The sequence below is a fragment of the Periplaneta americana genome, chromosome 16, assembly GCF_040183065.1.
Source record: "Periplaneta americana isolate PAMFEO1 chromosome 16, P.americana_PAMFEO1_priV1, whole genome shotgun sequence".
NCBI classification, from domain to species: Eukaryota; Metazoa; Arthropoda; class Insecta; order Blattodea; family Blattidae; genus Periplaneta; species Periplaneta americana.
The window spans coordinates 125,250,096-125,269,433 of record NC_091132.1 but is presented as its reverse complement, the minus strand read 5'-3'; the positions used below and the strand labels follow the sequence as shown (position 1 = coordinate 125,269,433).

Here is a 19,338-nt window from a genome sequence, read left to right as displayed (position 1 = left end):
TAAATGTACCAGGAAGTGTTACACAACTCTAGAATGCCGTTATTATTGTTACTGCAATTGTTCAAATGATTACAAATTCGTATGAGATGTAAGTTAAAATAAACATTTTCCCGTCACGATTTATATCAACATAAATATAAGTTACTTATTATTTAAAGTATTTAAAATAATAAACGTTATAAATCAACAAAAGATTCATAAGTAATAACAAAGTAAACATCGAAATTCTGAAAGATAATAGTAATATTTCAGTTGAAAAATGAAAATAGAAATACACCATTAAATTAAATACTTAGGTTAGGAAATCGACTTGGGAAACAAAGTGGAATAGCTTATGAGGCTCTTTTAATGATTTTCTTGTAATTATTTTTCATGCTGCAATATTATTGTATTTGTATTACTTTTAACGTTGTAAAATCGATGTAAATGTTTTATGTACTGGGTTATCTGATGCTGCCGCCAGGCATGCGACGATTCGAAGTTAGTAATAGATATAATTTATTATAACAGAAATAGATCTATTATCAGGCAATACACCTCACTTGACGGTATGACAGAGAAGAACAATTCTTTTTATACATATGAAGTCACATTAGTGTAATATGTAGCTAGTCAGCGACGTACGAAATGGAGGAGGAAAGGAACTGTCCAACTTATCCAATTATCTCCTGGTTTAGTTGCCTTATGAGTGGTGCCTGGTTGGTATTACTTGTGAGGTTCAGACCTGCCTCCGGACAGTTGACTAAACAACAACAGAAATGGATAAGTCCAGTCTACATGTCTTCAAAGGTAAAATGTCCTTTGATATTTTGTACCTCTGTTTGTGATTTTAGAGAAAATTACTTCTATCAAGTAAATTCTAATGATCCATGCCAAGAAATAAACTCAATGCTATGACGTAGTTGGTATGATATTGTGGAAAGCTCTGATTCCAGTGAATTATTCTTATATTTATTCTAGGAATAGAGGCTTTTGAAGACATATTCACAGTATGTTTACATTATATTTATTTACCCCATTAATTTTAATACCAGGGGGTGACCTCGCACTAGAGCATAATTATATTTTTCGGGCTAACATATTGAAGTGACAACTGTAATTAAAAAATGTTAACAACGCGCTAGACTTCGTAAAATATTTACAGCGTGGGGCATTGGTCTGCAGCGTTGCAAGTACGTTTACTGAAAGATATCCTGTGAATGGTAGCTGCTACAGGGATATTAATTATGCTAATTAAGTCGTAATTACTTGCTTTATTATCCTTACAAATAAATGCATAAGGCACATTCCATCCTGTAAAGGAAAGCATTCCCTTGATCATTTTAACTTGATCTTACTCTATTCTACTTATGAAATTTTCTACGAAGACGAAGGCATATTTATCAGTGTAAGGATGGCTGGAATTCTGATGCTAGTCTCTTGATCCTCTGGAGGTTTCATTCCTTTTTTGTCACTATACTCACGAGCGTATCATGCCGGCCATTCTCTGTCTAATTAACGTTGGCTATGATACTTTGATAAATGATGTACTTAATATCACCGTGTTATGAAACTTTGAACTTTTGGTCTCTGCATAGATAATTAAAAATGTCAGACATGATAGTGGCATAAATATGTACACCATAAAGCTATTTTATAATACTAAGACAGGGAAATCAAAAACTCCCTAATTCCAATAAACCAAATTTTACAGGAGAGAGAAAAAACTTATCAACTATCTTACTAACTGTAATAGCATGATATATACAAGTACCAAATACAAAGGATTGACAGTGATGCGCACTACATGGGAAGCCTATCTGCAGCAACTCAAAATCAATACCAAGCTAGAAAACCTAAATGACCAGCACGTTAATGCTATACGAGACTACGAAACTATAAGAATCCGTTGCTTGTCGGAATTGCAAGTGAGCAGAGATGAGGCTACAGGATCCGTGAAGCAATTAAGGCAACATCTTCGGCACCGTGAATTTAAAACCTGGTGTTCATACCCCCAGAAAGGAAAAGGAGTTGTATTGTTTGAAGAAATACCTGCAGCCAACTCGTGGATCATCAAGGATGAAGGATTATCAAGTTCTGAGTGGAGAGAAATGCTAAAAATGATTGCGATGGTGGCACCAGTACGTTCTCTCCCTGGTCGCACTACAGGCACAACCCACTGTAGGCACTGCAGAGAGTATGAAACTTTACCACATGTGCTTGGGAGTTGGCCACAGGGAGAAGTACTTAGAATAAAACGTCACAACATCATACGTTCTATGATCGCAGATGCACTTCGATCCAAAAATCTAGATGTTCACGAGGAAGTTCATTGTTTTGCTGAAGGTGGGAACAATCGCAGGATCGATATCATAGCTACAAATAGGAATAAACGGACAGCCGAAATAATTGATCCTACGATCAGATTTGAAATCTCAGCCACTCAACCATATGAAGTGAACGAAGAGAAAAAGAAAATCTACGAGCCCACGATTCAGTACCTATCAGCGAAATACAACATTGAAAAAATCATAGTTACCGATCTCTTCTTCGGAGCGAAAGGCACCATTCCGAAAACCTTTGTAAAGTGGAGAGAAAAATACAAGCTGACGAGAGATCTTCAAAATGCCATCATCACCACCATAATAAATTTTTCTGTAGCGATATTTCGTCAGCATCTTTATGGTGTACATTCAATTTAGCTAAATTATACTTGGTTCTATTTCTTTATGTCTTAATCACTTTTGTCTGAAACGTGTTTGTATAAGTTTTCATTTTAAATTTTATTGTGAGCTATTCTGTGTCGCAGGACAAACCCAAATTATCGGGTCAGACCAATAAATTATATATTTACCTATTAATATTGTGTAAAATTACATACTTTGTCAATGAAATACTTCAAAACCTAAATTTTTGTATTATATTACGCTACAATTTGAAATAAACACTGTTGGAGTTACGGATTTTCTGACTTCCTCGATGTATGAATTAAGAAAAGTGAATAACTATGAGCTATATGAAGAAAAAAAAAAGATAAGTATATCATAATTCACTTATGAAACATTGGAATGTACGAGAAAATGGAAGTTTATTATTAATATTTACATTGCTATATTTTTTTTAATTTCAAATATATGAGACAGAAGATTACAAATTACTATATAGCACATCAAAATACACAAATAAAACCACAATCAATATTAAAATTTTAACACAATCTGATTCATGTTACAGATTCTGTTTTTTCTCTCACTCTGTTGTTCTTCCTGTGCATCTAGACTATTACTGTCCAAAAACAGAGTTTGATAATACATTCAACTTTCCTCGAAAATAAACCACTAAATTTTGCAAGTCCTTTTGCTTTCTTTCTTCAATGGCAATGCCGAATTGTACTTTAGTTGACTGGGGAATGATGCATCTCTATTGGGTTTCTGGAAGTTAAATCGACTCCATATTGTGTCTTTCATAGTCTTACTTATATGGATTTCATAGATTTTTTTTTTTTTTTTTTTTTTGATTCTGAATACCGTATCGTATCACTTTACTCAGCTGGTTGAGCGGTAGTGTTGCCACCTACCGGGAAATTAAGCTTAGAATGCAAAAACTCTCTTATTCCATGGAGTAAGTGGAGTTCTGACTTCCACGAGTTTTAAAACAGACCCCAGGATGCAAATGAATGATTAAGAAGATCAATATTCAACGGCATTATTCTTTACAACTGAATATGACAAATATGTTGGTATGAATGCCATAAATTAATACAACAACTTAAAGAAAATGTTTCTCAGGTACATTATATTACAGTCGCGCTCAAACCTCCTGATGTTTCGCGAAAGCCAGTAACATGCGAGCGCGATGTTGTCACAGCTACTCTCCCGTCTCTGTCACTCAACGGCAGTAGTTTTAAAACTGTGGAGCACGACCCTTTACCTGAGGTTGGTTTGATAGGGAGATGCAGAAGACAATAGTAATAATAATAATAATAATAATAATAATAATAATAATAATAATAATAATAATAATAATAATAATAATATTTATTATTATCTTCAGATTGCATGGAATGAAATTAAAAGTCACAAAATATAGAAAAATTAGTTGAGTCAGACGTAACTCGCTGAATTTATATCAGTTTTGTAAGCTTTACTTTTATTAGGGTTAATAAAGTTGTCGAATAACACAAAGGCGCAGCTTGATAAAATAAATTGAACAATAGGATGAATTTGAAATAGTAGGCCCTAATTTTTTTTCTGTAGCCTACAAATGAATTGATTGAATTGACATGGCCCTAAATAGCATTATGTCCATGCTGTCAAAGCACATTCTTACAAAAATAGCGGTTATTATATGCCTGTGTTCCGTTTAAGGGAATTGATGAATTAATAAAACGTACCTTTTGTGCTGCAAATTTCTACTCCAGTGGCAGAGCTAATGGTGAGCCAACATCATCGTCGTCAGCCCCCTCACCATCAGTTTCACTGTGATCTGTGTCACTGTCTTCTTGTAAATTAATGACCACTGGTTCTAAAATGCTTTCCCGGTCTAACTCTTTAGCGAAATCTGGCAATGATAATGTGGGAGTCTTATCACTTCATGCTCCATTTCATTGGCCAGCTGATAAAGTTCATACATTTTTTCACTGCTTTTGAAAGGCAACGCTTTTTCCAAAAGTTCTGACTTAGTGTCTGAGGGAGAAAAACTAACACCTTTACTTTTCAGCCATTCACTGATTTCATCTTTTTTTAGAGGAGGTATTTGGTGGTCTATTAATGCTAACGGAATGGTATGGAGCATTGTCCATTATAATTATATTCCCTTCCTCTAGATGATTTAGAAATCTGTTTAAGAACCAATCGCGAAATGATTGTGTCGTCATTTCTTCGTGATAATCACTGGTTTTCTTTGATCTGAATACCCATTTACTACCTGGAACGAAAGCTGTTTCAGCTGATCCTACATGACAAACAATAAGTCTACCTCCCTTTCCTAAAGGCACTTTAAGACCTCTATTTCTATTTGAGTCTTGCCAAACATATTTCAGAGAATGATTTTTGTTGATCCACGTTTCATCAAGGTAAAATGTGGGTCGAGTGTCACCTGATGATCTGATTATGTGCATTTTGCGCCGAAACGTCAGTCTTGCGGCAACAAAATCATTCCGTTCCATAAGATATTTTTGCCCATCATTGATTTTCCTATAACGAAATCCCAACCGATTCAATAATCTTTTAGTGGAAGAAACTGAACCTGAGTAATTAATTTCTTTTCTAAGCAGTACGGTTAGTTTGTCAGCTGTCGGAAATTTTCCGTTATCGTAAAAGTAAAAAATTGTACGTCGTACAACGTCTTTTTGGAAGTCGTCTAGATTTGTAACTCTTTCAGGAACATTCATATGCTTTCTAGGAGGATGGAACAATTGATCGGCACTCTGTGTTTGCGCTCTTTTAACGTCTCTGCATACACGGGACACTGTAGACACACTTAAAGAACACGCCTCGGCAGTCAGTGCTTGACATTTTGAAAAGTTAAGATTTTTACGCATTTATTCAGAAGAGTATTTCCTAAAGAAATTATAAACACTAAACACCATTTTCCGAATTTTACTGCCATATCCACTCGATTCACCATTCCCACTTGCACTGGGCTCACTAAGAAACATAATTGTTTTGAGAATGCCAAATTACCAACACATGAAAAAGATGTTACATTACACTTTCATATACCGTACTTTAAACAGAGCCAACTGCACACAACACCATCAGAAATCGAACTGACATTTCAATTTAGTAGTCTCTCTTCTCTTCTCTCACAAAGAGATAACTCTGTTTATATTCTGAAGGGACCCTTTGTTTGAAGCTGTAAGTTTATGGTTCTCAAAATTCTTACATATGATAAACATTCCTTATCGCATCGCAGCTGTATAAACATCGTCCACTACTTCATTGCTGGAAGTCAGCACAAAGCAATGAGACAGAGGCAACTGTGACGAAAAAATCTTACGAAATTACATGATCAGAAACAACTCTCTGATTCATTAGAAATCCCATCATCCACATTAAGGACAATAATAAAAAAATTCTGCAGCTGCGACGTCGGAAGGATGTAAGCGCAAGAGAGTGAAGTGTGATAAACACGAGAACTTGGAAACACGCACACGACAAATAACTATAAATTACTTTTTTCGATAGAATTGAGTACAGTACATATTGTAAATGTCTTTGACGTACAATACAGTAATTGCATAATGGAGTAATACTGTATTACTTTTCATGAATCATGTATTTCCATAAAGAAAAATGTTAATAAATGATGTATATAAGTGAAAATTACGAAGTATACCCGTCTAATACGCGGTCCCGATTAAAACGAGGTTTACAAGCGGTCCCTTGACAGCGTCTTATCGGGGTTTTATCGTAATAACCCATAAAATTGGAACCACTGGGGGTAGAAACGTGATTTTTGTTTCTATGTGTTCAGAAAACATTAAGCATTCATCATATATATACATGCAGGGTCCCAACAACATACCAATTTTCCCAGCGCACTTGTTATTTGATTTTGAGATTTCTAAGCGGCGACTATGCGGCGGGTCTGCGTAGCCCGTATGTTGCAACGCAGCACTGCCGCTATTGGCTATCGCCGATAAGCAGACACACCTGCAAACGTCAGTAGGTTTGAGCGCTACTGTAGAGTATCTATTTCATATTTATATTGTATTATAAGTTATTATACATGTAGTAATATATAATTTTAAATTATACAAATATTATGTTATATCATAGTATAGTATATAATAGTTTATGATTATATCATATATCATATCATATCGAACTATGTATATATATTATATCGTATATCTTATATCATTATATTATATAAAGTTACATATTACATTATTATATTATATTATATTATATTATATTATATTATATTATATTATATTATATTATTGTAATCCTTTATGTTTATATTATTAATAGCCTACCATTATGTAATTGTTAAAGCACTGTGCGTATGGGTTATGTAAATAAGCCTAATGATTTGTGTGTGTGCATACAGCGAAGTTTATTCCATTAAATTAATAAGAGTCTTATAAAGTCTGTACTTTACAATGGATTGATGTAATATCCTTATAAACTATTATGTACTGACAGACTGAATGAATAGAACAACCGTGGCTCTTGTTATATTAATGCAGGGAAGGTAGCTGTAATTTGAGTCCACCACTGCGTGAGCGTTCTGCTCTGGCTTGCCTTGCGGAGCGAGAGCAGCTCTGGTCGGCTATGCGGAGCCGCTCTCATGCCCGGCCGTGAGTTAGGTATTGGAATACTGGTGGCCAATGCTATCGCGGCCGAATCATCGTTTTGAGAATGTAAAATTTAGATGATGTGTCACGTGACAGCTAAAACATACAGGGCTCCGTTATGCTGGAAGAACATGCCCATCCTTGTTTCCAAGAGAATCTCCTGCAACAATAATTGACAATCGTTTTTCAGAAAGGCTAAGTAGCTGCGCCCTGTAGGACGATTCGATAACAGCAGTCCCAATAATTCGTTTATCTTTCTTTCACACCAGTTGTAAGGGTTGATAAGCATTATATTCGAAGAGGTGTATCTCCACATCCATTGACAAATGAACTTAAGTATCTGTGAATTTTATTACTCAGGATAATCCATAATACCAACCCTAAAATATTTACTGATACTCTTGAATCACCCAGTAGGGTAAAGGTGCCTAATTCCGTGATATCCCTAATTCCGTGATAAAATTTCAGTTGAGTGCCATTGAGTTGTGATCTCTAACTTTTAAGGTTTTGAAATACCTAACAGATGCCAGGAGATGTCTTCTTTTCAATTCTATTGAATACCCGCCTTTTGATTAGAAGCAGTCGACTGCAGAATCTTTTGTTCAGTGAAAGGTGGTTGACCAGTAAGTTTTTCTTTCGCTTGTGACAGCTCCTGAAGAAACATTTTATATTTAGGTGAGAATTAATATAGCATTATAAAAATGATATATTACTGTAGATCAGACGTCTCCAAAAGCGTACTCGCGAGTAAGCCCCTGTACGAAACCGAAGACAGTAAGTAATGAGCGCGCTCCGCCTCACCCATCTCCACCTGTACTGTATTCAGTGTTTATGCGTAAACGAAGAGTAGTGGTGGACTGCCATTATCATTGTGTTGATCGGCGTGTTCCACCGTTTCACAATGTCTTCTAATTATGGACGTAGTACATTCTAGGATGAATAGGAAGAGAATTTTTTTTGAGTTAGTGGAAAGAATGTGAAATGCTTAATTTGTTCGAAAATTTTAAGGGTGTGTTAAAATTCAACATGTGACGACAATACTCGACTCTTCACAAAGAATATCATACAATTACAGGCATGTTGGACATGTGAAAATAATTTATTTTGGGGCTATCTTTATGACTGTTGGTTATACATAATAATCAGTATATTACAATACGTTTACACTCAGTTCCGCATGACAAACATATAGTTTTTCGTTTAATTTTAGGTAAAATGTGTAGGCTTACAAATATTTTGATAAATATTAAACAAGAAAATACAAACACAAAACACACACGTGTCCTCAGTCTTAAACTAAAAAAGCTTTTTGCTAGCTATGTTTTAGCTTGGAATATTGGAAAATCAATGAAGCCCCTTACATAAGCATCATTTATAAAATCATGCATACCGGACGTTACTTAAATACTGTGTCCAGAACAAAGTCAAAGTTTAAGAAAATTAAAATGTTTCCAATTACAGTTCAGAGAAGGAATTTCAAGATTGCAAATGTAATTGAATCTGAAGTCGAAACCACAATTAACCAGTTTGTAGCTTACTCATTTGCATTGCACGAAAGTACAGATAGAAATAATAATAATAATAATAATAATAATAATAATAATAATATTAATAATAATAATGATTTATTTAACCTGGCACAGTTAAGGCCATACGGCCTTCTCTAACACTCAACCAGGCTCACCTAGCCATTTTCATCCGAGGAGTTAATGAAGATTTTACTGTTCTGAATGTCTTCTAGATGTAATTACAAAATACAACTGGAGAAGATCCTTTCCAGGCACTGAAAGGCACCATAGAACAGAAGAGGTTAAATTTGCAATGGCTTGTGTCAATAGCAACAGACGGGGCTCCAGCTTTATAGTATGTCAAAATAATATCGTCGTGTGAATGCAAGAACTAGGTAACTTGATTTTTCATATTTTGTGACATTGCCTATTTACTTACTTATTGCACTAAGGAATATGTCTCGTTTTCATTTACCTATTTGTTATATTGGAAAATAGATGTCGCTGGTATCGTTCGATCAGTTACCAAGTTCTTGCATTATATTTTGTGCGATTTTTGCTATGCCATAAAAGAGGTAACTAAAAAACGCAAAATTCGAGTTACCTAGTTCTTACATTCACACGACGATATACAAGCGTATGATATTTCTTATTCTTTTGATATTATTTGTAAACATAGGCAGACCGTTGCCGCGATCCCCCCACTGATCGCTCCTATCTGTTGAGGTAAGAGTCTCTTCCCCATTTCTAGCCTTGCAGCACACTGTGTTCGGCGGGCAGCATCGAGAGCACGAATGGCGATACGCTTTTTGGAGACCTCTGCTGTAGATGATAGTCAGCTGACTCGATGTGTATGATTATTTAAACATTATGAGACAATAACAATGCTACAGGACCTTTCCCATTTTCGGATTTATTTTCATATTTCTCCTTCCTGGCTCACTCGACCAGTGATGTCAACGTTAAATTGTGGAAATTAATGTCTATGAAAGAAAATAGTTCGTGGAAATAATAATATAAATAAGTTGTAGAAAACATCAATTATAATTGTAATAAAATAACAGCGCATATATTAAACTTAATTACTGCTGTTGTTAGGAATATAAATAATGAGAAATAATTGTGCTATAATTCAATTTATTTAAATTCACTTAGGCCCTTTTTATGTTGTAATTTCTTGCTTAATCCATATTAAAACAATATACCATGACTTTAATGTGTTTTTTCCAAATACACGTTTGCTTTCTGAGCAGTTAATGAGGATTATTTCAGTATCACGGAATTAAGAATCCACTGTCACGGAATTTGGATCACTGTCACAGATTTAGGAGCCACTGTATAACAATGAAGAATCATATATTATATACCGAACTTGTGAAACTATTGACACTGAATGTTGTAAAAACTGTACCTAAAGGTCCAAATAATGTCATTTAGGTGTTATTTGAAAATTTTTATTACAATTTTGGAATATAGATTTTACTAAATATGTCACGGAATTAGGCAACATTACCCTATAACCCTTGAAATATTATCGGCGTAACAAGCGGTGTATTTCGTGAAGATCTTCTAATACAATTTATTATCAACATAACATTTTTTCTTTACACTTCGAATAATGAAAGCGTAAAAGTTTTTCGCCAAAACTCCGCATTGCAATCTCGACGTATGGAAACTCGAACGCGATTCCGCTAAAACTGAGTTATCGATGAAAATGACGTTATTGCTACATATGAAAACGAAAGGCCAGGCTTCAAAATCTATTCATACAAGAGAGTTCAAACAATACCGTTTGAAATTGAAAAAAGATTGACATAAGGTACGAAATGTGATTAATATCGTCGTGGACGTCTACGCGTGTAAATACAAACAGAGCACTGGTATGCACACAAATGCATTAAATTCCACAAAAGGTTCGCTCAGCGTAACGTTAAAAATTCAAAACCATTTCCAGTTAGCAGCTTCGGTAAACAGTGTACATTGTAACAATAGATATCTGAAGGGAATCCTTTTGGCCACCAAAAACAAACATTGTTTCTCTCGTTTCGTTAGTTGAATTGTCCCTGGAGGGCTTTTTATTCTATAGTAATGCGTAGAGGTAATTATATAACATTTTGATTAAAGGACATTTTTGGACAGGAGATGGACCCTGGTGGCTGGACGGTTAACTAGTTAAATACCCCGAATAGTAGTTAAAAGAGAGGTTGAAAGACTACCCCATTCTGCGATGTAACAGAAATCACAGCAAAAGCCTAACACTGTTAACAACTGTTTGAACTCACGATGCTTGATAAAAAGTTTGAAATTCTACGCGTATCGTGCAGTAATTTTAAACTGCTTGTGGAAGGGGAAAATGGAATTAATCAAACATTTGTTCAAAGCAGTCAACAAGGAGATACTCATAATAACTAATTACTGACTGGGATTCTAATGTAAATACGAATAATTAGTTTCTCACTCACTATCGACGATAGTACAGGGACATCATTTTATTTTTACTTCAATTTTTGTTGTACCTGAGTTTTTGAATGTACTTCACTCCCACCCCTAAAGTTTCAACTGTCCTCCACACAGAACCAAGGCCGCATATAGTAAGCATTACTGAGTTAGTGAGTATAGTACGTTCCAGTGACGAAAACTTTCAATATTGAAACATTTTCGCACAGGTACTGTCGCATCCCGATTTCTCCCACCCGTTTCTGCTCGCCCATCTGTAAAGACTAGTGGCTGGGTTGTCTTAGCTCTTTTCTAAAAACATTAATTTCTGTTAGGAAGTCGACGTCTATGTAATATTAAACAACTATTTAAAATAACTTACGTGAAAGGGCCTCGTTAAGTAATTAATTGTAACGTGATTTCCGCCCTTTCTGCGATCCTGCGACATAATCACTTGGACGGAAAGTAGATAGCATGTCTGAGTAATTTTATCTTTTCGGATCGGGCAGAAGTGAAGATTGAATTTACAGTACGTAAGGTACTCTTTTATAAAGTAGGTACAGAATTATTTCAACATGAGTTACTAGTACGAAGGACGAAACTGGCAATTGGAATTAGATGCAATAGTCTATAGTGCGATAATATGCACAAAAGAACTGAAGCCTGTATTGAAATTAACGGCCACCATTTTCAAAAATGTGTTTAAATATCCATATTATGATTATTTTTCAATTTAACTTCATTCTCTATATTGTACGCTAATGTGGTGTAGACAGTATAATATACACTGCATAACGAATATGTTCGCATGGACAACTCAGTTCTTGAGTAAAAACACTTATTGTACATACTGTACTGTATTTTGATTAAACAAAAACCTAATGAGAATTATCAAACTCAAAATTGTGATATTTCCTAGTTTACGTAAATGGATGAACTACTTTTCTTCCCTCCTATACCTAGTAGAGTGATTTGTTTTTATTTTACGCCATTATCATCGAACTCCAGTCGTAGAAGGGGGTAACAAACTGTGTCCGGTTCTCAACCGTTGAGCCAAAGTTATAGCCAGGTTAATATTAAAAATGTTAGTAAAAATAAAATGATGTCCCTGTATATTCCCAAGGAGGTTTACAGATCTTTTTTCCAAAATATGAACGTATATTGCAATGAAAATATTCGATACAATAGACTTTCGATCAACTTAATTTTCGAAAATAAATCATACAGAGTCTGGGACTATTTTTAGTTGTTGATTGTACTTGGTGAAATCTCGATATTGTATGTTTTCATTGTGAAATTTTCTTCAAAACAGTTTTAAGGAGTTTGTTTAGTATAGAAAAATCCAATTGTTCCTTTTCTAAAATTAAGATGTAAGAAGTTATAATGAAAACACATTGTGATGCAAGTGATAATTAATTTAATCAACGAATCGTATTACAGGTACCCTGCTCCTTCGATTTAGTAGAAGGCCAATGTTCACTTACTTAGATATAACACGCAAATCAAGTCCCCTGCAACCGGCAAGCATCTCCTTCTGGTAGAACAATGGCATTCAATCTATAGTACGAATACTTCCAGGGGTACACGAGGTTGTCTCATTGAGTACACATTCCACTGATTACGTATGTAAAAATTCTGACATGTTTATTTTATTATACTTGTTGGTAATTATCGCATTATAATTATTATAGTTAATTTTGCAATACGAACTCTTGTTTTTCCTTGATTCAGTACCATTTTACGTAAATCATTATTATTATTATTATTATTATTATTATTATTATTATTATTATTATTATTATTATTATGGCATCAATAACTAACGTATTATAATAATAATAATAATAATAATAATAATAATAATAATAATAATAATAATACTTTATTTTAGTACAACACCAATCATAGTCTTACTATTACTACTATTACTACTACTACTACTACTACTACTACTACTACTACTACTACTACTAGATCTTCTACTATTACCACAACAACTAGATCTTCTACTTCTACTACTACTACTACTACCAGATCTTCTACTACTACTACTACTACTACTACCAGATCTTCTACTACTACTACTACTACTACTACTACTAGATCTTCTACTATTACTACAACCATTAGATCTTCTACTATTATTACAACCACTAGATCCTCTATTATTATTACAACCACTAGAACTTCTACTTCTACTACTAGTAGTACTACTACCAGATCTTCTACTACTACTACTACTACTACTAGATCTTTTACTATTACTACAACCACTAGATCTTCTACTATTATTACAACCACTAGATCTTCTACTATTATTACAACCACTATATCTTCTACTTCTACTACTCGTAGTACTACTACCAGATCTTCTACTACTACTACTACTACTAGATCTTCTACTATTACTATAACCACTAGATCTTCTACTATTACCACAACCACTACATCTTCTACTTCCACTACTAGTACTACTACCAGATCTACTACTACTACTACTACTACTACTACTAGATCTTCTACTATTACCACAAACACTAGATCTTCTACTTCTAGTACTACTACCAGATCTTCTACTATACCACAAACACTAGATCTTCTACTTCTACTACTAGTACTACTACTAGATCTTCTACTATTACCACAACCACTAGATCTTCTACTTCTACTACTAGTACTACTACCAGATCTTCTACTATTACCACAACCACTAGATCTTCTACTTCTACTACTAGTACTACTACCAGATCTTCTACTACTACTATTACTATTACTACTACATCAACTACTACTAGATCTTCCACTATTACTACAACCACTGGATCTTCTTCTACTACTACTACTACTACTACTACTACTACTACTACTACTAGTACTAGATCTTCCACTATTACTACAAACACTAGATCTTCTACTACTACTACTACATCAACATCAACATCAACATCAACATCAACATCAACATCAACATCAACATCAACTACTACTACTAATACTACTAGATTCCTCCAATGTTACTACAACCACTAGATCTTCTACTTCTACTAGTACTACCAGATCTACTACTACTACAACCACTAGATCTTCTACTTCTACTAGTACTACTACCAGATATTCTACTACTACTACTACTACTACTACATCAACTCCTACTACTACTACTACTACTACTACTACTACTACTACTACTACATCAACTATTACTACTACTACCAGATCTTCAACTATTACTACGACTACTAGATCTTCTACTTATACTATTACTACTACTATCACCAGATTTTCTACTACCACTACTACTACTACCAGATCTACTACTACTACTACTACTACTACTACCACCACCACCACCAGATCTTCTACTACTACTACTACTACTACTACCACCACCAGATCTACTACTACTACTACTACTACATGCTCTTCTACTATTACTACAACCACTAGATCTTCTACTTCTACTACTACTAGTACTACTACAAGATCTTCCACTACTACTACTACATCTTCTACTATTACTACAACCACTAGATCTTCTACTTCTACTGCTGCTACCAGATCTTCTACTACTACTAGATTTTCTACTACTACTAGATCTTCTACTACTACTGCTACTAGATCTTCTGCTACTACTACATCAACTACTACTATTACATCAACTATTACTATTACATCAACTACTATACTACTACTTCTACTACTACATCAACTACTACTACTACATCAACTACTACTAGATCTTCTATTACTGCTACTGCTACTACTACTACTACTACTACTACTACTACTGCTACTACTACTAGATCTTCTACTATTACCACAACCACTAGATCTTCTACTTCTACTACTACCAGATCTTCTACTTATACTACTACTATCAGATCTTCTACTACTACTACTACTACTACTACTACTACTATCAGATCTTCTTCTACTACTACTACTACCAGACCTTCTACTACAACTACTACTACTACTACCACCACCACCAGAGCTTCTACTACCACTACTACTACTTCTACTACTACTACTACTACTACTACCACCAGAGCTTCTACTACTACTACTACTACTACTACTACTACTACTACTATACTACTGCATCTTCAACTACTACTACTAGGTCTTCTACTATTACTAATACTAACTACATCTTCAACTACTACTACTATGTCTTCTACTACTACTACTCTATGTTGTAGTGGAAGTTCTTATGAAAAATAACTTCTCCATTTTGCTTTTAGGTCATTACATGTAGGAATAATATGCATGTCTGTGATCATGTAGTCGGTAATTTTATACACATACGGTATTATGAAACAGTTATAATTTGTCGCAGACCGAGGACTAGTTAATTTTTTATGCTCTTTTTATCACGCAAAACAGAATTTAGCTTCCATGGTGTTTCCCTGAGGCAGGAATTTTGATACGCTTGTTGCTTTTCATATATTGTAGGCTATATGACGGAATCATATTAACCTCAGTCGGTTTGTAACCTGGAGGCAGCAAATAACATTCACATCATTTCATTGGAAATGAATTATTTCTGTGTTTATAGAAAGATAGATCCTGGCTGCTCGAGGATACTTACAGAATTGCTTCTCATAGCAAGAAAAATTACTGTAATTAATGTATATCTGCTTTATCAGTGAATATTGGACCTTTCTTGTCATATTATTCAAAATAATAGCTTATTTGATTGTATTCACTCCTGTTTTAATAAAAATAACTGCAGACTCATCTTAATACAATTGTAATCCAGTTGTGTAACAACATTAAGCTATTGTCCCTGTTGTTAAATCACTAATAGTAACAGCAAAATAATATCTGTAATATGAGATTTTATAAATGAAGACCTGTCAGCCTAAAATGTGTTAATGCAAATTTTCGTGGAATCATGTTTAAAAGTGCACGCGTTTGACTGCCACAGAACTATAAATTTGAAGTCTAAATGAATTGAGTCGTCAATTCTTTTTTTTATTTTGTTTTTATCTGTGGTCAGCTGAAGTACACACAAGAGTTGGGGCGAGGCCGAAGTCGTGGGTTTGAAACTAAAGACGTGTTTGTTTCTTGCAAATATGATATAACATTCGTATTAACTTAATTTTTAAAAGTTCGAGATTGTAATAATCTGACGTAACGTGAATCTTACCGTGTGTATATTTTGTCTGAAGTCAAAAGAGCCAAATGTGACATTAAAAATAAGCCGTTCTATGTTTAAGGAAGCCTTCCAGAATAGTTTTATTACACATGGAGTGCCTATTTCACGTTTAAATAATTAATAATATGCATTTCAATATTTGAATACATAAAAGGAAAGCAAATGACAAGCTTCATTTAGCCTATAGAGTTCCCAGATATATTGGAAAAAAAAAATACGGGCACATCAGTTTTCACTGAGTAAGTTTAGTATGCGCACATCAAAATGCTATTAAATTTTACAACCACAAACACTTTACTAACTAACTAAGGGTAAGTAAACATATAGTAAACAAAATTGTTAGGGGGTATCTTTGCATTAAGTTTAAGCTTCTTTATGTAACTTGTCTTCAAATTGTTTTTACTAAGTTATTACAGAAATAGCTACAAAATATACTACTCACGTTGCAATATTCTTATAAATCAATCCGCCTTGGCCTTGCAACACAAACAACTTCATGACATTATAAGTAAGCCTATTATAAAGACAATATCATACCTACACAACAATCATAACGTTATAACTATACCGTACTCTAAGTAGCCCTATCATAGAGACAATGTAGTAGTAGTCCGTGATTCCTATCCTACAAAAACCTCAATAGCCTGTGATTTATTTTATAACTTGAATAATTAACATAGAATTTCCTTGTAGTTATGCCAAAAAATATTGTATATAACTAGTACAAAAGTGTCTTTCGCACCTTCGATTCGAAATTCCGGACTAGACTAACGCCTCGTCCATAAGCGTCTCACTTGTTCACAAAAGTATCATTTTCTGTTCTAGTTACGTAAATAAATGTTTTAGGTCACTTTCAAAAGACGAAAGTATATAATAGATAAAAGGATCTGAAATTTAGCAATCATTAAGGTGACTATATATCCCGGTTTGAAAGTCTTGTCCCAGTGTCCCGACCGGTTTTTTAATTTTCCCGGGAAAACGTAATAAAGGAATTAATCACGGGCGTGAGATCAGGAAATGAATTATCATCAACATCATCATCGTCATCGTTATCGTAATAAGCGTAGTTATATTGGCATGAATTTTTTTTGTATATTATTTCTGTTTCTATAAGTAAATCTAAATGAAATTATTATCTTTTAGCATTTTTAGTAGACTAGAAGGCATGATTACAATTTCTGTGTTCATAGTTGGCGTTGTGTTGATATTGATATCTGATAGTTTTCATATTTTTGTCATAGTTGTTTTATTACTATGACAACTTTCTCGTATTCGAATGGAAAGATGAATAAATTGTAATAATGTTTTTGCTGTACGCGTGCAGCAAAGGAAAACTTTCTAAACAGTAATGTTCTGTACTACTATTACTACTGTACATTACCGTGAATGAAAAGGAAGTAAAATAGAAAAACAAACAAGTTTATAAAAATAATGTTATGCTCAACTTTGGATTATGTGTATTCGATATGCATCATGGTCACTTCGATTTTGGACAAACACCACTATGAAACTATGCGCACTCATCTACTGTATACAGGCGTTCATATCACGTTGACATATGACAAAACGTCTGTTATGTTTGCAATGGTATTCGACCATTCTAGTTGTGATTCCTGTGCTGTTCATGTGTACTGACTGTTTTGCTTTAGTTTATGTTATTTATTCTGCTTTGTTTCTACTCCTGTATTAAATTCTTCAAATAAAGTAATTGGTTTGTTGCCTGCATGCAACATTTCGGACTTATTTCATTTTAGTAGAATACAGAACACGGAAAGACAAGTCGGGAACTGTACTTAACTTATTTTACACAAAAGGTGGACTTAAAAATAAACACAGGTGCAGTCACACAAACTTAAATGAGTGATTAAGTATCATAATTAATTGTATCCTAACTAATTAACTAACATAAACAAGAAACTTGCAATTTTAATCTAGATTAAAAAAGAGAAAGAAAAAAAAAACAAATCAATACTTCTAGCAATACCTAAAAAATATTAACTAAGACAAATTTTTTCAATTTAATTTTGAATTGTGATAAAGTCCGGCAGTCCCTGACGTCATTAGGTAACGAATTCCAGAGGCGAAGTATTTCTACAGTATATGAAGGTGAGTATAAAGACGTTCTATGATGAGGGATAGAAAGAAGTGCTTGATGCCGGTTTCGAAGAGTTGTAAGAAATTGAAAGCGCGATAACAGATAATTCGGAGTAGAAGTATGCATGATTCTAAACAGAAGAGACAGTGGGTGTATTGTTCTTCGTTCCTTCAGACGCACCCATGAAAGTAACTGGATGGAAGGTGTTATATGGTCAAATTTACTAGTATTGCAGATGAATCGTATGCACACATTATGGACACGTTGTAGTCTCTCAGCTAAGAGTGAACTTACATTAGTTAGCAAGGAATCGCAATAATCAAAACGGGGCATTACAAGCGTCTGAATAAGATTCTTTTTTAGACTAAGTGATAGAAATTCTTTCATATGAAACAAGGAGTGAAGTTGAGAAAATATTTTTTTGCAAATGAGTGTTCCAATTTAGATCGCTATCCAAAAAAAAAAAAAAAAAATCATTCTTCATAAATGTATTAAAAGAAATGGCAGTTTTGTGGCTTGAAAAAAAAAAACTTTAATGTGGCACCCGCTTACTTTTTTTTATTGCTCTTGAATGAATAAAGACAGCATAATTTTTTAATTTTTCTTTTACTCAGAACAGTGTCAGCTTTATATTAATGTAAGAAAAGCTGTGAATATTGATCAGCCTAGCAATAATTAGTGTATGAATGAGAAAGATTATTGTGATACACTTTACAGGGGTGTTATGATACGCTACAAAAACTATTATGATACACATTTTAGGAGTATTATGAAACGCTAGAAGGGCTATTTTGATATTATGCTTACTATGAAAGGAATTTAAAAAGTTTATAAATTTTCTAACTTATAGTAA

At 33.9% G+C, this 19,338-nt stretch overlaps 1 protein-coding gene across 1 annotated transcript in view; it reads right to left on the bottom strand.

The window, feature by feature from the left end:
• The window catches only part of LOC138691404 (opioid-binding protein/cell adhesion molecule homolog), a 1,391,213-nt gene that overhangs the window by 327,543 nt on the left and 1,044,332 nt on the right, over positions 1 to 19,338 (bottom strand). The window lies entirely within an intron of this gene.